This window comes from Protopterus annectens, chromosome 1.part1 (genome assembly GCF_019279795.1).
Source record: "Protopterus annectens isolate FY-2018-M chromosome 1.part1, PAN1.0, whole genome shotgun sequence".
Lineage (NCBI taxonomy): Eukaryota > Metazoa > Chordata > Ceratodontiformes > Protopteridae > Protopterus > Protopterus annectens.
This window is the reverse complement of record NC_056726.1, coordinates 163,130,873-163,148,254: the sequence shown is the minus strand read 5'-3', so window position 1 is coordinate 163,148,254 and position 17,382 is coordinate 163,130,873.

Below are 17,382 nucleotides of genomic sequence, written 5' to 3'. Positions count from 1 at the left end.
ATTGCATACCGGTAGCCACCTCTCACAACCACACCATACCCCTGTAATGTATCAGCACTATATCTGCTTGCATTGCACTGCTAGTTCTGGAGTGTCATATCCCCCCTAATGAGGGCTAGTTGATTCCATAATCCTGTACTCCTCATTCATGTCTATGTAGAGGGATGACATTGGTCATCTTCCATGTGGATGGCTGTGGATGGTGCCAACGCTTGGTGTGACTACAGTGTGTAATGGAGCAGGGAGAACATGCCTGAGTTCATGTAGGATGCAGACAGGGATATCATCAGATCATATGGATACTTACGTTTGTTGTCTTTCAGTAGGCAATATGTACCTGCTCACTGGTAATGAGGGGAGGGGTGTGGGTGCTGTGCATATCCACCTATAGTGATGCTGAACCAGGGGGTGGTATTTGCCCTAAACCTATCTGGAGCAGGTCGGCTATAGCTATGTTGTGTGTGTATGTGGTCTGATTGGCCACCATTACAGGGTGGGTTGGTTTGTTGCCTCAGAGACTGCAGACATATGTGAAGATGGCATTGTAATTGGCCTTGGTGGATGTGTCCAATTTGTACTCATAGTTAGCCTTATGGTACTCTACCTGTGGCCTTATATGCTTGATCAGATTTGCCCTGTTCAGCCAATATAGGGACCAAGTCTGTAGTTTGTGTATTGCTGCCTATCCACCAAAGGCGTTCAGCCTACCTTGAGGCGGTTGATATTGTCCTATTGGGTATTGCTGAGGCCATAAAGCTATGTAGGTGCCCACATAGTATTGTGTTGTGGGCCTGGACACAGCTGCTAGTTCCAACATATGGGATACCCTTCATGTGGGCCTTGGCCATTTCCCTTGCCTGTGCAGGGAACATTACAGAGGTGTGGGGGCTACAGCTTCATAGACAGTAGGTGGAAATACCTCACAGGGCAGGACATATGGATACAGCCCAACAACATGGGGACAAAGCTCCGGATTTTGGTATAGATTGTATGTCATTAGTGCTGTTATACACATGGAGGGTTGCTACATTGACAGGGTTTGTCTGGATATGCATTGAATGGGTGACTTGACATCTGACAGTGATATGCCTCTGACATATCTCTCAACTGTCATGTTGCCCACAGACTGGCCAGATGTTTGCCTATTATGCTTGGTCTTTTCCTCGAACAATATCTGTTTTTGTGGGGTTTGTAGGATAATGTGAGGATTGTAGTCAGTAAGTGTTGACATCCATTGGAGTTCCTGACATCATATCCTTCAGGGATGTTCTGTCAAAAACACGTGTAACACCAGCTACTGTTTCAATTTGTAACACCATTATGTGTGATATGTCCCTCTTTCCAGCCCCCTGTCCCACAAGTATGCCATGTGTTGTCCAGATGTCCTGCAATTTGAGGTGCAGAGGTATGGTATATCATTAATTACCAGCTACATTCCAGTTATCATGCCAATGACCTGGTAGACTCCTGACCATGGTATGCAGCAGTGTCCTGGGTTATGGGTCCACACCCTGGTAATTCTGTGGATATCCGCACATATGACAGCTATGTATATCTGGCCATTGTGAACAGACTGCCAAGATTGTGTAGCAGTGTTGTGTGTATATGTTTGTTGAGCTGGGTAGGGAGAGTAGCAGATGTGAGTGCCATATATTCTTTACCTATCTGACTCTGCATGCTGCTACAGCTGCTGGCGGTCTCTCAGGTCTGTATGCTTGTGGAGGCTGACTGTGACATGTCCTGTAACACCTCAGGATTCCCAGTACACTGTGACTTGGAGCAGTATATGTAGGGACAATATGTGAGTGGCAAATGGTATGTGGTTGCTCACACAGTATTATACTGTCATGTTCAGTTTGCTTACTGGTATGTCACTGTGACTGTGGTGTACTTATTTGGGGGTATGCACTTGCACAAAAGTATCTGTTTTCCACCAGTGTTACATCCCTGTAGTGCCTGTTATATTTGCTAATGCATGTGTACAGTCCCACAGCTGGACCTGGGTAATGTTATATCAGTCTGATTGTAATTTAGACATTGCTCGGTAGCTCAGTGTACTTTCCCTAATGTTGTGTTATGTCCACATATTCATAGGATGTCTAGTTGTCTGGCCGATATCTTTGGTCTGGTCCCCATGACTGTTATGTATGTATGACACATCAATGGGATGATGTGGGGATTGAGGTCAGTAACTACTGAGAAGCAATTGAGTCCTGGAATTGTGATATTTCAGTTGATATGTTAGGACATACACTGTTACTATATGAACTTTCTCAGCTTATCTACTGACATATTTTGGACATGTCCCTATTTTCAGGTCTTTGTCTCCCCACTTTGTCAGGCTTGGTCCAAATTCGTTGCACTAAGGGGTTCTGAGCATAAATCTCCACTACCAGAATTTTCACAGAATGTGTGAACCATACTTTTGTTCAGTTCCACAATGTATTTGTCTGGTAAATCACAGTGATTATCCAAGGATTTATGTCAGTAAATAAATGACATGACATTTCAGTTTCCATCCTCATATCCTTCAGTGATTGTCTGCTGAGGCACACACTGTTGCTGTAACACATTTTCATTTGTAACAGTGATTTTTGCAATATGTCTGTAAATGTGGTTCATCCCCCCCCTACAGGTTGAGAGGGATGGTTCTGAGGTATAACTGCACTGCACTGCATGTTATATGCATACATACATACATATATATATATATATATATATATATATATATATATATATATATATATATATATATATATATATATATATATATATATATATATATATATATATATATATATATATATATATATATATATATATATGTATGTCCACTTTGTAATTTCAAAATACTGAAATCTCGAATTTCAGTATTCCGAGACCACAAAGCCAAAAACCCAACCACAACTCACAAACTCGAAAACACACAACCTCGAAATTCAAAATCCCATACTCACGCTACACATACAGTACACACATAAACATACATAAAACCCCCCCCACAATCAAACAAACTAATGTAAACTACATATAAGCAGGGGGCAAACCCCCTGCACCCCCTACACCCCCCTTACTTATATATTCTAACTCAGAGATCGCACAAACAGTAACACAAACGAAACTGACACACACACACATCTTACAGTCCCTCAAAAACACACTTACACACACTAAACCCCTAACCAACATACTTACACACACAAACATACCAAAATTAAACACAAACATCCACATTCCGTACCACCAGAAGCAGAAATTCGACATATCCATACTTCTGTATTTTTAAATTTCACACTTCTGCCGATTTCGGAAATGTGAGTATTCAGCTTTGGAAGTTCAAAATACTGAAATTCGAGATTTTAGTATTTTGAAATTACAAAGTGGACCTATATATATATATATATATATATATATATATATATATGTATATATATATATATATATATATATATATATATATATATGTGTGTGTATATATATATATATATATATATATATATATATATATATATATATATATATACATTTTTTTCCCTTTCTTTATATTTTTAGATATGTATGTCTATATTATGGCTCTACTTTTCCATATATATGTTTTATCATATATATGTATATATATATATATATATATATATATATATATATATATATATATATATATATATATATATATATATATATATATATGTGTGTGTGTATGTGTGTGTGTGTGTGTGTGTGTGTGTGTGTGTGTGTGTGTGTGTGTGTGTGTGTGTGTCTATATACAACACACAAAAGGTACCACAAAGCTTTCTCCCTAATGTTATATGCCTGTATTGCATGATATGTTTGGAAATGTGATATTACTTCCTATAGCTCAGATTATGTAGTGGTACGTCCTGTGACTGTAGTGTTCGGGGTCATGGGTCCAACACTTGGGACTGATGTTTTCTTTACTAATGTTAAATTACCTGAATGCAGGATATGTATGTTAAAGCACTACTGTTCCCCACAGCTCACATGGTGTAGTGATATTTTGCTGTGATAGTAGAGGACAGCATGCCAGGTTCGGGACTTGGCAGAGCTGACTATTTTGTTGCTGGGCAGAACACGGTCTGATGGATATAGATTGATTAAGGCACGTTTAAACATATTATACTTATAATGTTATATTTAAGCAATACCCCACAACTGGGTGTGGGTAATGCTCTATTTACACCCAGTTGACATGGTTTGGTAGCGAGGGTGAAGCCGGAGTGACCAAACAAAGCCAGCCATGGGTAAATCCAGCATTGCCCACACCGAACCGTGGGTTATTGCTATTATACGATGACATTATTTAAGAAAAACAATACTTACCTTTCTTATATAATGTCATTGTATCATGCTTCCGTGCTGCCCTTCTGCGTTTTCCAGTATTCTGGGGCATTTTTGATGTACTGCACATGCATAAGGGACATGTTCCCACACTTACACAGTACATTAGTGCTGTGCAGAGGTAGCAACAGAGATAAGGAGCTCTCCATTGCTTTTTGAGCATATCTCAGTATGTTATACGAGCTGAAGAACTCGTATAACATAGTGAGATATATTAAAAAAGCAACAGAGATCTTCCTTTCTCTGTTGAAAAGAAGATCTCCATTGCATTTTTTATGATATATTGCTATGTTATACGAGTTCTTCAACTTGTAACACATAGCAAGATATGTTAAAAAGCAATGGAGATGTTCATTTTGCCGTTGCTATCTCTGCAGACAAAAAAAAAAAAAAAAAAACAGGAGATACACAAATGTAAAAAGTCCAGGCAACTGGACCTTTTTCCATTAGTATACTGTAGGATTTACAACAGGCACTCTGTTTGTGCTGGACAATTAGTGTAATCATATTTGTATGTTAATGGCTACTCATTCTATAATATAAAATAAATATTTACATACACATTTTAATTTTACGTTTACCTTCCATGACATATCCTTATGTGCTTTCCTTACATTATATTCTTGTGTAACTATACTGTATGGGACACGTGTTTATATGGGGGTTTTATATCTTTTCTACACTGACATCTCACTTTTGGAACTGCTACACTACCCTGGTTGACAAAAAAATAGTTGCTTCATAATTTAAGTTTACTAAAATAATTTTAACACTACTTTCACATGCGAAAATAAGTTATTTGAGTTGGTACTTGAAACATGAGTACGTACATAGAAAGCTGCAACTCTAACCACTACACTATCTTAATTTGGAAGCTTTAGCTGTCTATTTTCATTTAGCTCCTATGGGATGTTTAAGCTGTACTGTACAGACCCATTTAGCTACACTTAAACATTCCTTAGGGCATTACAAACAAGGATGTATTATTATTTGTTTAGGTTCTATGGGTGTGTATTGTGTTCTGACAACTACTTGGGACTGTATTTGTGACATAATGGCAATGATTGTGCTTTCAGGATTCTGTGCGTGTTTCATGCTGATGCACGACATGGTCTCTATGGACTTTCTTGTTTTTGGTGGGCTGTGCTTGTGCTTATTTACGTTTGGGGGATTTATCCCGTTATGTGTGTACACCTCTCAACCTCTTAGAACAAGAAATCTGGACATAGCCATAAGTAAAAGTGGGACAATGGCCCAAAAATAGGGACAATTTTTAAATATTGCTCTTGCCAACTTAGTAAGTTGATAAAATAACAGGCTTTGCATTGACATGCATTTTCTGAAAGGTATAATGTCTGAAACTCAAATGTCTTTCATTATTTTCCATCTTCAATATTTAATGATTTTTAACTAATTTGCCAGAAAAACATATTTTTTATGAAAAGTGGACCAAAAATATGAGGCAAACATCTGGACATTCTGTGAAAATCTATACTGTTGAGAGGTATATAGGTTCATAGGATAGTACTAAGCTAACTACCCTTGTGAGCCATTTTAAGCCTAGCCAATTATCCCTTGTGAGACTCAAACCCTGCACCTTGTGTTTGTAAGGCAAACACCTTCACCATTAGGCCACCTTCACCATTAGGCCACCCTCCCAACCACACATTTCCTGTTTCTGCAGGATGCAGAAGTGCCATACGGTGCTTTAGCAATACAGGGGGGGGGTCACAGAAGCTGTGACACACCCCCTGTATTGCTTTCCTCTGGCCATTTTTATTTCTGTGTCTGCAGACCGTGAAATGATCTATTTTACATTTCAGTGTCCCCAGACACTGAGATACTGGCATAATATTAGAGCTAAGCTCTAATATTATGCCAGTTTGGCTTAGAAAGTGCCGTATAAGTGCAGGGAGCTTGTTTAGTGTCCGTGCACTGCTCGGACACGCCCCCTGTGCTCATACATGGTTCATGTCCGTGTGGGTTAAACAGCAGCATGCCTTCATGCTTATGCAAGGCGCACTGCTGTTCTACATGGACACAAACCACTCCGTGCAGGGATAGCACTATTCCTGAATGGAGCTTAATGAATCCTGGGGACTGATTATCCTCACAAATAACAAGATCCAACATAATTACTGGTGTTGCATGGAACATATATTAGTTGATAGGCTAAATAATTATTAAAAAATAATTTTGATGTCCACAAGTAATTGAACAACCTCACAGCACTGGATTTTTTCCAAAAATACTTCAGTTTATATACCGTATAAAATTAAAACAAAATGTACAATATACACGATGTCCTGCTGGGGATGCAATAACATGGCAAAATTGGATTAGGAACATATCTTTCATAGCTTTTAAATGTTGGTGTATCATGTGCTCCCTGTGTGGTCTAAACCATAGCAACAGCTTGCTACATTTGTAGAAAGCAGTTTACTATTGTTTTAAACACATTTCTTTACTAAAACCTGAGTGCTGTAGCACTCCATGTTGAGCATACACTGTAGCAGCTTTTCAGACATTTGTAGGAAGCAGTTTGTTATAGTTTAAAAGAAAAAAAAAGATTTTTTTCTAACTAAAACATGACCACTATAGAACTCCATATGTAGTAAGCATTTACATTTCCATCAAGCAGTTTACTACAGTTAAAAAAAAAAAAACATAGCACAGAAATAGGACCTGATTGGATCTTGCATTTCAGGACCCTCAAATACATGATCATTGACCTTTTTTTAAACTTGCACCTCAGCTGTGGAGATATGAGGCTGAGATGTAGAAATAGGACCTGGTTGGCTCCTGCATTTCAAGAGCATCAGCTACTAGATAGCAGACCTTTTTTTTTTGTTCTTGTATTGAGGAGGTGGGGTGTCAATATGGTGATCAGCCTCACGTGTTTTAAAAGCCAGCAACTCCTCTATGTGTGCCTTTGAGCTGGAATGTGTGTTGACTGGTGTAAAGTGAAAAAGTGAACATGAGATTTCTAACAAACTTCATTTAAACTTGCCTGTGTTTTAAAATTTACATTAGTCTAATGAAGTCTTTTGGGAGTGAAAAGACAAAAGTGCTAACTAGCAAACTTCTTGTTTTTGAGTTACCTGCTGGATTGGACTGATTGTTTGTTTAATAGCTAGATAGCTAGATAGATAGATATGCATGTGTGTGTGTGTGTGTGTGTGTGTGTGTGTGTGTGTGTGTGTGTGTGTGTGTGTGTGTGTGTATTCATATCTATCTATGTATCTATATATCTATCTCTCTGTTTATCTATATGTTATCACCAGAACGCATGTTGTATTAACCACTTTATTTCACCATACTCTTAATAGCACTGGACTCACATTTTGAGGGTTAAAAATACAAAAGTACCAAATAATGGGACATTTTTAACCACTGTGGTTGTAGAATGTTTTTTATTGGAAGTCACTTGGCCAGGTATCGTGACTGCAGAACATAGTCAGAAGTATTATCTGTCAGCAGGGTCAGCTGGAAACATAGATATTCCAAGGCCACTGAGTCTCATGACCATTCTCGCCTTGCCAGTGCCCTCTCTCTTTTCTCCAGGGGAGTCATACTGGTCAATTCTGGAGTAAATTTGTTGATACTCATTCAGTCATATAGTTTATGTTTAAAGGAAGATAGTGAGCTGCAACATAAAAATAATAGATAAGAAACCTTATGTATTGCTTATCTATTATTCTTATGTATTTCCTTCAACTAACAGCTGGACAGGAAATTATCAGAGACATTAAGTTACTTTTTCTGTTTTACCCATCAAATATGATCATAATATACTTGTAGAGTCCAGACATTGAAATCTTTAGGCAAAAGAAGTGATCATCCATTCTAAACAGGGTTGTTAAAAAGATCAAATAAGCAAATATTTGAAATGGAATATGCTAACAACATTAAGTTGATGAACACTAGAACAGTATTCATAGTCCTTGGCAACACCTCAATGTATGAATGTTAGAAACTTTTCAGTTTAATAAAGAAATCAGTAAGCTTTTCCCAAACCTCAGGAAAAAACTTCCCCTGCATGTTAAGCAGGGCAGCTCACTATCTTCCTTTAAACATAAATTATATGACTGAATGGTGCAACTAGTGACACACAGTACAAATCACCAAAGTTCTAGGAAAAGCAAGACCTCAAATAGCCTGAAGATATTCTTCAGGAAAACAGCAAAACTGCTAAAACTGAATTTGCACTATCTTTAAGTGCAGTGAAGTATAGTACTGTTACCTTGTGTTACAATACTGCCCAATCAAGCAAGCACAGCAAGCTGAAAGCCTGCTTCTTGTTAGGAAACTTGCTTCTTTGTTTTCCAGCGTGAGCGCTGGAATCATAGAGTGAGGGGGGAGGGAGCCACTCCACTTTTACAGATCATCCAACCTCCCAACTGTCGCAAATTATCACTTCTTATTTTCGTGCTTTAGCTGATGTCATCGTGCGATGCACATATTTCCGGGTTTCAAATATGAATAGATGGAGTCTGGACTAGCTGTTACTGGGAGACCAGGTGTATTTGCAATAGTATTAACACGTCGGGAGGGGATTTTCTCGTGAGGGTGGGGTTTTGATACCATTTAACGTAATTTGATATTTTTGCTGCACATTTTCTTTGCTGCAGCTTGTTTATTTTTCTAATACTAATATACGTCTATTATCTAGAAGTGTTAAGATTGTTGTAGTTTCCATTTCTCTTGTTTTGTTAGTGCTGCTGATTTGGTACTGGTTATGTGCCAAGCAATACTTATTTGAAAAAGAGGAGCTTGCACAATTAGCTAAACAGTATGCGGGTGAGTGATGCCTTCTGTAAATTAAACTGCTGGATATATATTCTTCTATTTTTGGTACTACTTTTGCGGTTGTGTAACACAAGTAACTTCCTGACACTTACTTTACCTAACCAAGTGCCCAGGAAATGCCCAGTGGTAGCGAGGCGCTGTGTTTTTCTGTTCAAATTTATTTGGTGTTGGTGTAGCATTTTAGTTTTTAGGAAAATCATGTTCCTTTAACGTTGTTTGTTAGGGACTGTCGTGTCTTTAACCCCCCCCCCAAATCATTGTAAGAATTAGGCAGGGCTGGGAGTGAGCCAACACCTCCCTCTTTACATGCAGTTTTAGAGAATGTGCATGCGCTTGTGTATGTACTGCAAGTTCTGAGTTTTGTTTGTTTGCCCAAAGCTATTTTATTTTTATGTCTGTAAAGCACATAGCCAGCTTGAACCTCATTGCATAATATTGTTGGAGTTTGCTTGCATAGTTTTCTGCTAATCCTCAGAAGTCTGTCAACCTGCTATTGCTCCGTTGTGACAGTCTGACAGAAGGAATTTGGGAATACTTAACAAGCTTGATTGAAAAACGCCTTTAGTAGTTGGTAAATCCTCTTATTGATCAGTAATCCAGACTTCAGCAGTTTTAGGCTGGTTCTAAAATGGGCATTAATCATTTTCTTCATTCTGCTATATTTCCTATATGCATAAGTTTTATTTGTGCAAAGGTCTCCCTGCAAGTTTCTAACCCAGTAGATAGCATTTGGAACTGGTGCTGATCCTGTATTGCCTGTAGTTGACTTATGTTCTGATGAAATCCAGAGTATTGAGTCAGTACCACCAGTGTGATGAGGAATGTACCTCTAGCAGCCTACACACATCTTTGCATTCTAAAGCATTTAAAAATCATAATACAAAGACATACATTTTGTGAGCAATGTTTTCTTTGCGTTGATAGTAGTACATTCACAGACTTTACATCAGCGCTATAATAGATTACATATTTCAATCCAGAATGATAATTTCTGTAATGTTTTATAGACAGAATTGTACAATTTTCAAGATATGAGCATGCAGACACATTTTGTCAACTTACTTTCGTTAGCCAGACATAAGCTTTACAAAAAGTGACACTATATCACACTGGTGGAGGGATAGATTCCTGTCCCAGAGACTTCCCATACTCTGGAACAAACTACCTATATATATCAAACAAAGCTCCTCATTAGCACTCCTCAAGAAAAATCTTGATGATTGGATGGGAGATAGGAAATTCACCCCAGGGATCACTTCTGTGGCTCTGCTCGACAGGGGCACAATAAAATAATTTTCTTGGGTGGCAAAAGCCAGGGTACTTTTTTGGCTAGGCTTATATAGACCCTAGGGCCAATAGCCTTGTACCTACCTATGAATCTATGAGATGTACCCCAGAGAAGTGTGTGTGTGTGTGTGTGTGTGTGTGTGTGTGTGTGTGTGTGTGTGTGTGTGTGTGTGTGTGTGGGAAAATGCCCCCAACAGGATACATCTGGTGGCTAAAGGTACTCAGGCTCAAGCCCTGTACCTTGGGTACAGGTAAAAAGAGCCTAAAGTCCTTAGCCACCATCACTTGTGAATTTATGCCTTACATTTTTGTTCGGTTCCTCTGGTTTTCAGCAGTGGTAAAACAAAACCTTTTATTCTCGCAATTTCCTAAGGTTATAAAATCAGTATTTAAAATGTGTCCCTATTTTGGGGCTGTATTCCCCAATTATTGGCTTTGTTCTGTATTTTTATGCTAAGAGGTTGAGATCTATGGTGAGAAGTGAGAACTGAATTCACTAAATGATATAATAGCCATTTAGATTTGTCTTCCTGTCTTTCAAGAAACTGCTGGTTTAGCTTAGTGGTATGTTGCTCTGACTGGGTTCTAGGTTCAAGACTTGGCAGTGAAATGGATGGTCGTAAAACAACATTTTATGCAAGCAACTTTCCAAAATTATACAAGTAATGTTTAAAATGTGACCCTGGTTTTTGGCCTTTTGCCACCCCCCCCCCCCCCATTGAAAATAGGTTCAAGAAGCTGTGCAACATGCCTATGGCTTACACTACTGTGATTCTGTATTTATATATTGCGTGTAGAAGTAGACTGTTATCATGGAAATGTTCTGAATAGGGCAGTTTTGTCATTATTGTCATTACTGGTGCATGCATTTTGCTTCATTGCCTACTGGAAAAATGTTCAAACAAATTTAAAATGCAGTTGTGTGTGGAAGTAGACCTTTATGATGGAAATGTTCTGAATAGGGCAGTTTTTTCATTATTGGTTAATGCATTTTAGTTTCATTGCCTACTGGAAAAATGTTTAAACAATAAATTTAAAATGCGCTCTAACTTAAGTCTAACAAGTGTGCTGTATTATACAAGGAATATAATTTAATACAATCAGGAAGGTGAATCAAGGAATGCATACATGTATGCATGGCCCTAAAAATGTGTTTGAAAACAGCCCAGAGGAAAGTGTGAAAGGCTCAAAATTATGGCAAATTTTAAGCTTTACTCTTGTTACCAAAGCAATGGATGAAGGTAAAACAGTTCACACCACATTACCTTGACCTGTTCAAGCCTTTTGACACAATCCCTTACTCAGGTGTAGTACAAAAGATGAATAATGTAGGAGCAAACACTTACATCACTAGCTGCATTGCCAACTTGACTCACAGGATGCAGGAGGTCAAAACAGGGGTAGAGACCAGTCACCAATGGAGTCCCCCAGGGTTCGGTGCTGAGACTTTTTCTGTTTGGCATATACATCTCAAAAGTAAAAGAAAATGCCAAAGAGCTTTGGCCAGCTAGGTTTGAGATGATTGCAAGCTAGGAGAAGTTATTGAATCCTCAAATGACTTAACCATCATGTAGTAAGGTTTGTCCCAAATAATAACGGGTGTCAAAATCATGACAATGCCCTCTGAGAATTGATCCAGTTTTTTGGCATTTGTGACTTGTGTGTACAGTGACCTAACTTTTGACCAACATGTGCCCAGAGTCATACAAAAGCCTTTCTATATTGCACAGCTTATAAACAAATTGATTGTGACTAGATCTAGAGCTGTTGTTGTCCCCCTTTACAAAGTTCTCATTTTGTCAAGCATTTTGTATAATGCCCACTTTGGCATGTATCTGTCCAGCCCCATGCAACAATTGGAATACCTTCAGAGATACCTTACTTAAAGGATACAAGTCCTAAACAATAGATCTTGCATGGACCACCTCAAAGATTTATTATTATACTCAGTATCCTACAGAGTGCTTAGAGGTGACATGTCTGGCATACAAAGCATCCTCCGACATAATACAGATGGATCTACTGAACAGCAGCAAGTCAAATGGCATCAGAAATACTCAGTCCAGGTATCTAAACTGAATGTTGTGGAGAGATGGATATATATTCCAGAGGCTACTACTGTTCCGGATCAGACTATCCATAATAATAAAGCAAAGCTCATCCATCCATATTCAAATGCAACTTGGATCTAAGGATGGGTAATAGAAAATGTACTCCAAGATTTCCCCTCATGCCACTAATGGATAGAGGCAGTTCCTAAATGCTGCATCCCTTACATGACCCCCTCAAATTATCTATGGTATGATTACAGTTGTTTTCACTAGGGCTAATATACAATTATCAGCCATGGGGACAGCTAAGACCAATCAGAAAATATTAATTCAAGCACCAAAAAGGAATTAGCTAAGCTTAAAATGTCCTCCAAGTGAACCTATGTTGTGGTAGCAAATAGTTATAACAAAATTACCTTCTTTAGTTCACTAAGTGCCCCTGTCACCCCCCCCCCCCCCACCCTCCCAGTCTTTAACAGCTTCTGGCGCCTATGTTTTCCAGAGTTGCTGATTGGTTTCCATAGTTTCCTGTATAAGGGTGTGTCAAACTGCATTTGATTTATGTAATGCTCGAACATTGAACAAAGCATGATGTAGCAATGTGTGACCACAATTACTTTGAAAAAGCTTTGAGAAGAGGAAACAAGCATAACAGTTGGAAATGGATCTTCTATTTTAAAGTTGGGCTGCACATCCGAGCTGGCACTGGTTGAGTGGTATACGGGGTCTGTCTGCTGCATTGTTTGTAGAAAGAAGAAAAATATGGTGAAAGAATTTGTGTTTAAATTCAAGTTTATTTAACTGCCTAATCCTAAACACTTTTTAAATAGTGAATAAAAAAAAAGTATACAAAGGGAAAGCTAAACTGGAGAACTGTAAAAGAGCAGGGGATGAGCTGCGCTGCATGTCAAAGATTAAGGCAGGTGACAGAAAAAATAAAGTGCAAACTGTGTGTGTTCCTCTGTGTGCAAACATTTCAGGGAGCATCTACGGCTATGTTATCTGCTAAGTGCTGAGGGATATATATAATTGTATTAGAAGGCATATGTGTGTGAGTGTGCATTTTTGTTTGTACATCTGTGAGTCCATCTATATGCGTGTGCATGTGTATATGTGCATGTGCCACATCTCAACATGTAAGTGGGTTTGTACACATAGAGCATGATATTGCATGCAGCAGTCACAGAAAGCAGCATGCGAAAGGGAAATTGACCTAGAAAAAGTAAACAGAGATTCTTCTGGTTCCTCAAAAAAAAAAAAAACATAGAGAAAGGAAATAAATATCTGCTAGATTTTCAAGCATTCCTTTCGTATTCTTTAAAAACAGCAAGCCATAAGTGCAATGCACAATGAAGACACCTGTAAGAAAAGCAATGTGTGTGTGTGTGTGTGTGTGTGTGTGTGTGTGTGTGTGTGTGTCTGCATGCATGTGTGTGTGTATAAACTACCAGACTATCCCACTGATTTGTAAAACATTCTTGTAAAGATTCTGTAAGTGCTGAAGGTGGCCAGGTTTATAAAAGATATTCCAAGTGTAGTAGAATACAAAGGCAATAAGCAAGAAGTCAGAAAGAAGAATGTGAATATGGAAGTAAACTACCACTGTTGAGTTTAGTAATGTAAATGGTTGTTCAACTAGAATCATTAAAATGAACTGTGTCTTTTTCTGTGTGTGCATGTGTGTGTGTGTGTGTGTGTGTGTGTGTGTGTGTGTGTGTGTGTGTGAGCATGTGAGAGTGTGTGCGTGTGTGTGTGTGTGTGTGTGTGTGTGTGTGTGTGTGTGTGTGTGTGTGTGTGTGTGTGGTGCAGTACCATTCATGGTTGCAATGATTTGAAAAGATTTCAGCAAAAAATACTTTTGATTGAACGAAGGTAGTTAGATATAAATCTGTTTGGCTTTTCAAATACATTGAATAAAAAGGGCTATCAAACCAAAAGGGGCAAGAAAGAAAGCAAGGTGATTCCTGTGTTGTTTGAGATAATGTTTGTATATATACTGTGATGCAATTTTAGATAGCATGCTAAATATGCAAAGCTAAACAAGGTACCTAGTAAACTAGCCAGGGCCACAAATCTCAACTTTCCATTTTCAAAATGTGGAACACTACATATCATAATGTGGAACAAATGGATAAAATGTGGAACACCTGTTATCAGGTTTCTAATAACTTCAACTAGGAAACTCACAGGATGATTAAAATGTGTTAATGTACACTTGTAAAATGTTCATTTGATGAGTTAACATGCTTTTTATAGTATTTAGCATTGCTATGAGTTAAAACATTTGTAACATTGAATTTGTGGCAGAACTCTTTAATGCGGAAATGTAAGGGCTTATTTAAACTCAAAATGAGGAATGCCCCTCATAATGATCTATAGTTTAGTGCAATTGACAAAAATGTCATGATTCATAGCACCCTCTTCATTGGGCCATAGACCATCACTGTTTTACAGACCAGTGAGAAGTGTGGCGCTTTGTGTGTAAATGTGGTAATCAGTGAGTAGACCCTATGGTAATGAGGTCTTTTAGGACTGACGCACTGCTTTGCATGGTAAATTGCTTAGAACTATTGTGACGAAAGGAGGTACTGCCAGCACAGCTAGCTGGAACTTTGTAAATAATTATGTCATTTGTGAATATCAAACTGATTTATACAAGATGCTTGTGTTACAAATGTATTAGAACTGTATGTCATACAAGATACTGGTGTTTCAAATGTATTAGAACTGTATGTCATGTGTATATCAAACTGATTTATACAGACGTTTGTGTTGAAAGGTATTTGCAAAATTATTGTGTTTGAAATGTATCCACAGTGTACCATACTGCAGAGAACAGAAATGCACATGCACTATTGTAACTGTTTAAATGTATATGTTTTAGTAGAGGAAACTGGGAGACAGGAGTTTAACCTCAGTCCAGCAAACTTTAAAAAAATATCTAAAATTAAATCACTTTATAGGTTAGGCCATAAAGATGCTATCTCACAGGTTTCAATGCAGCCAGAGACACAAAGTCTGTACTTGGAAGCTTTCTGTATTGTCATGGAGTGAACTAATGACTACTTTGGAATTGTGGAGGTATGCAGTTGTTTTATGACTTCCAGCACCTGTAAAAGATCTGAGCAAAATCCCTTATGTGTGTTTTTTTACAGGTAGGTGCTAAGTCCTGCCAGCTTCCAGCAATGGCTGTTTTCAGTGGAACTAGGAGTCAGATGACCAGAAGTGATGTAATTCTGCAAGCTATCTCAGAGGTAATATTTTAGATATTATTTTGAGAAGTCTCTTAGTGAGACTGAGCATTCTGTTTTCTGTCTTGGGCCTGACAAGAAGAAGAACCATTCACCACATCATCTGCCTTGCTCTATTAAGTAAGTAGGGAATAGTAACTCTCTTAGATACAGTCAGGAATATAGTGAAGCTTAGTTTAGATTTTTTTTTTCTTTATTTGTCTGAGCCTGTCCTTCAATGTTGTTTTAAATATTTCCTGTGTTTTGAACTCTGACATCGCTGTGAATATATACTTAGTAATTTCTTGTTCTTTTATTATTTATTAACTATATTTAAACATTTCATTGTGGATTATCTGTGTAGAGATATTTAAGTTCTGAGAGTACCTGCATATTTATTTGGTGACTCAGTGTGGACCACTCCTAATAGCCTTGCTCTTGGTCAAACTACCATTTGTATTAATATTAATTTCATTCAGTAAATTGGACACCCTTTGTTAAGGGCCTTTAAGTAGCTGGTGGGGGGGGGGTTCTCTTGGCAGGGATAACTACCTTATAGTCTGGGGCAGAAGGGGGCATTGTTAGTAAACCTGTGCCAGCCTTTCCCAGGTGTGTGTGTGTGTGTGTGTGTGTGTGTGTGTGTGTGTGTGTGTGTGTGTGTGTGTGTAAATCAAGTCTCAAAGAGTGTATGTGTGTCAGCTACTTGGACAGGGATGCCAAGCATTGGTTGGACAGAGAGGGTGCTGGAGGTCTTGGCTTGGACACTCAGCTGAGATCTCAACTCTATAACTGTGTCAGTTGGGATTCTTATTGGGGATCTGGAGAAAGGAGAAACCAGCCCCGGACTGACTGTGGTCTATGTGTGCTTAAGATAAATTGCACTTGATGCAGAGAGCTGCATCTGGAAATACTGTGTGTGTACCTGTTATCCTCCCAGTGAATGTCCCCACTGGTGCCAGTGGTGAGGACTGACACTGCTAGATTACTGGCCCGGTGGTGGAGGGTCATCACAACTATAACACAAAAACATCCATACTAAGCAATTTCCAGGCAGACCGGTGCAGGAAATACGTAAGTGTATGCAGCAATTTAGCTGTTTGCAACTATAATTTTCAATGACAAGGAATTTGCACAAGGTAAAGCAGAACAGCTTCGCCCTGTCTAGACTGCCGAACTGGGTAAGGAGTGTGGTAAAGCATGACTATATGAGAAGCTATGAAAGTGTATGTCCTTGTATGTGTGTGTGTGTGTGTGTGTGTGTGTGTGTGTGTGTGTGTGTGTGTGTGTGTGTGTGTGTGTGTGTGTGTGTGTGTGTGTGTGTGTGTGTGTGTGTGTGTGTGTGTGTGTGTGTGTGTGTGTGTGTGGGTGTGTGTGGGTGTATGTGGGTGTGTGTGTGTGTGTGTGTGTGTGTGTGTGTGTTTATGTGTGTGTGTGTGCACATGCGAGTGCGTATGTGGGTGTGTGCTTGTGTATGAGGTTTGCTAGCTGACCATACCAACTGCTATCTCAGGTTCATAGAGTGCTCCAATGAGCAGATTTTAATCTACTCAGCTGAGTGATTCATAGTCACTCTGATTCCTTATTAACTAGTTGCAGTGCCACAGTGAATGTGCATGACTATGACTCAATTAATAGTAGAGCAGCACAAC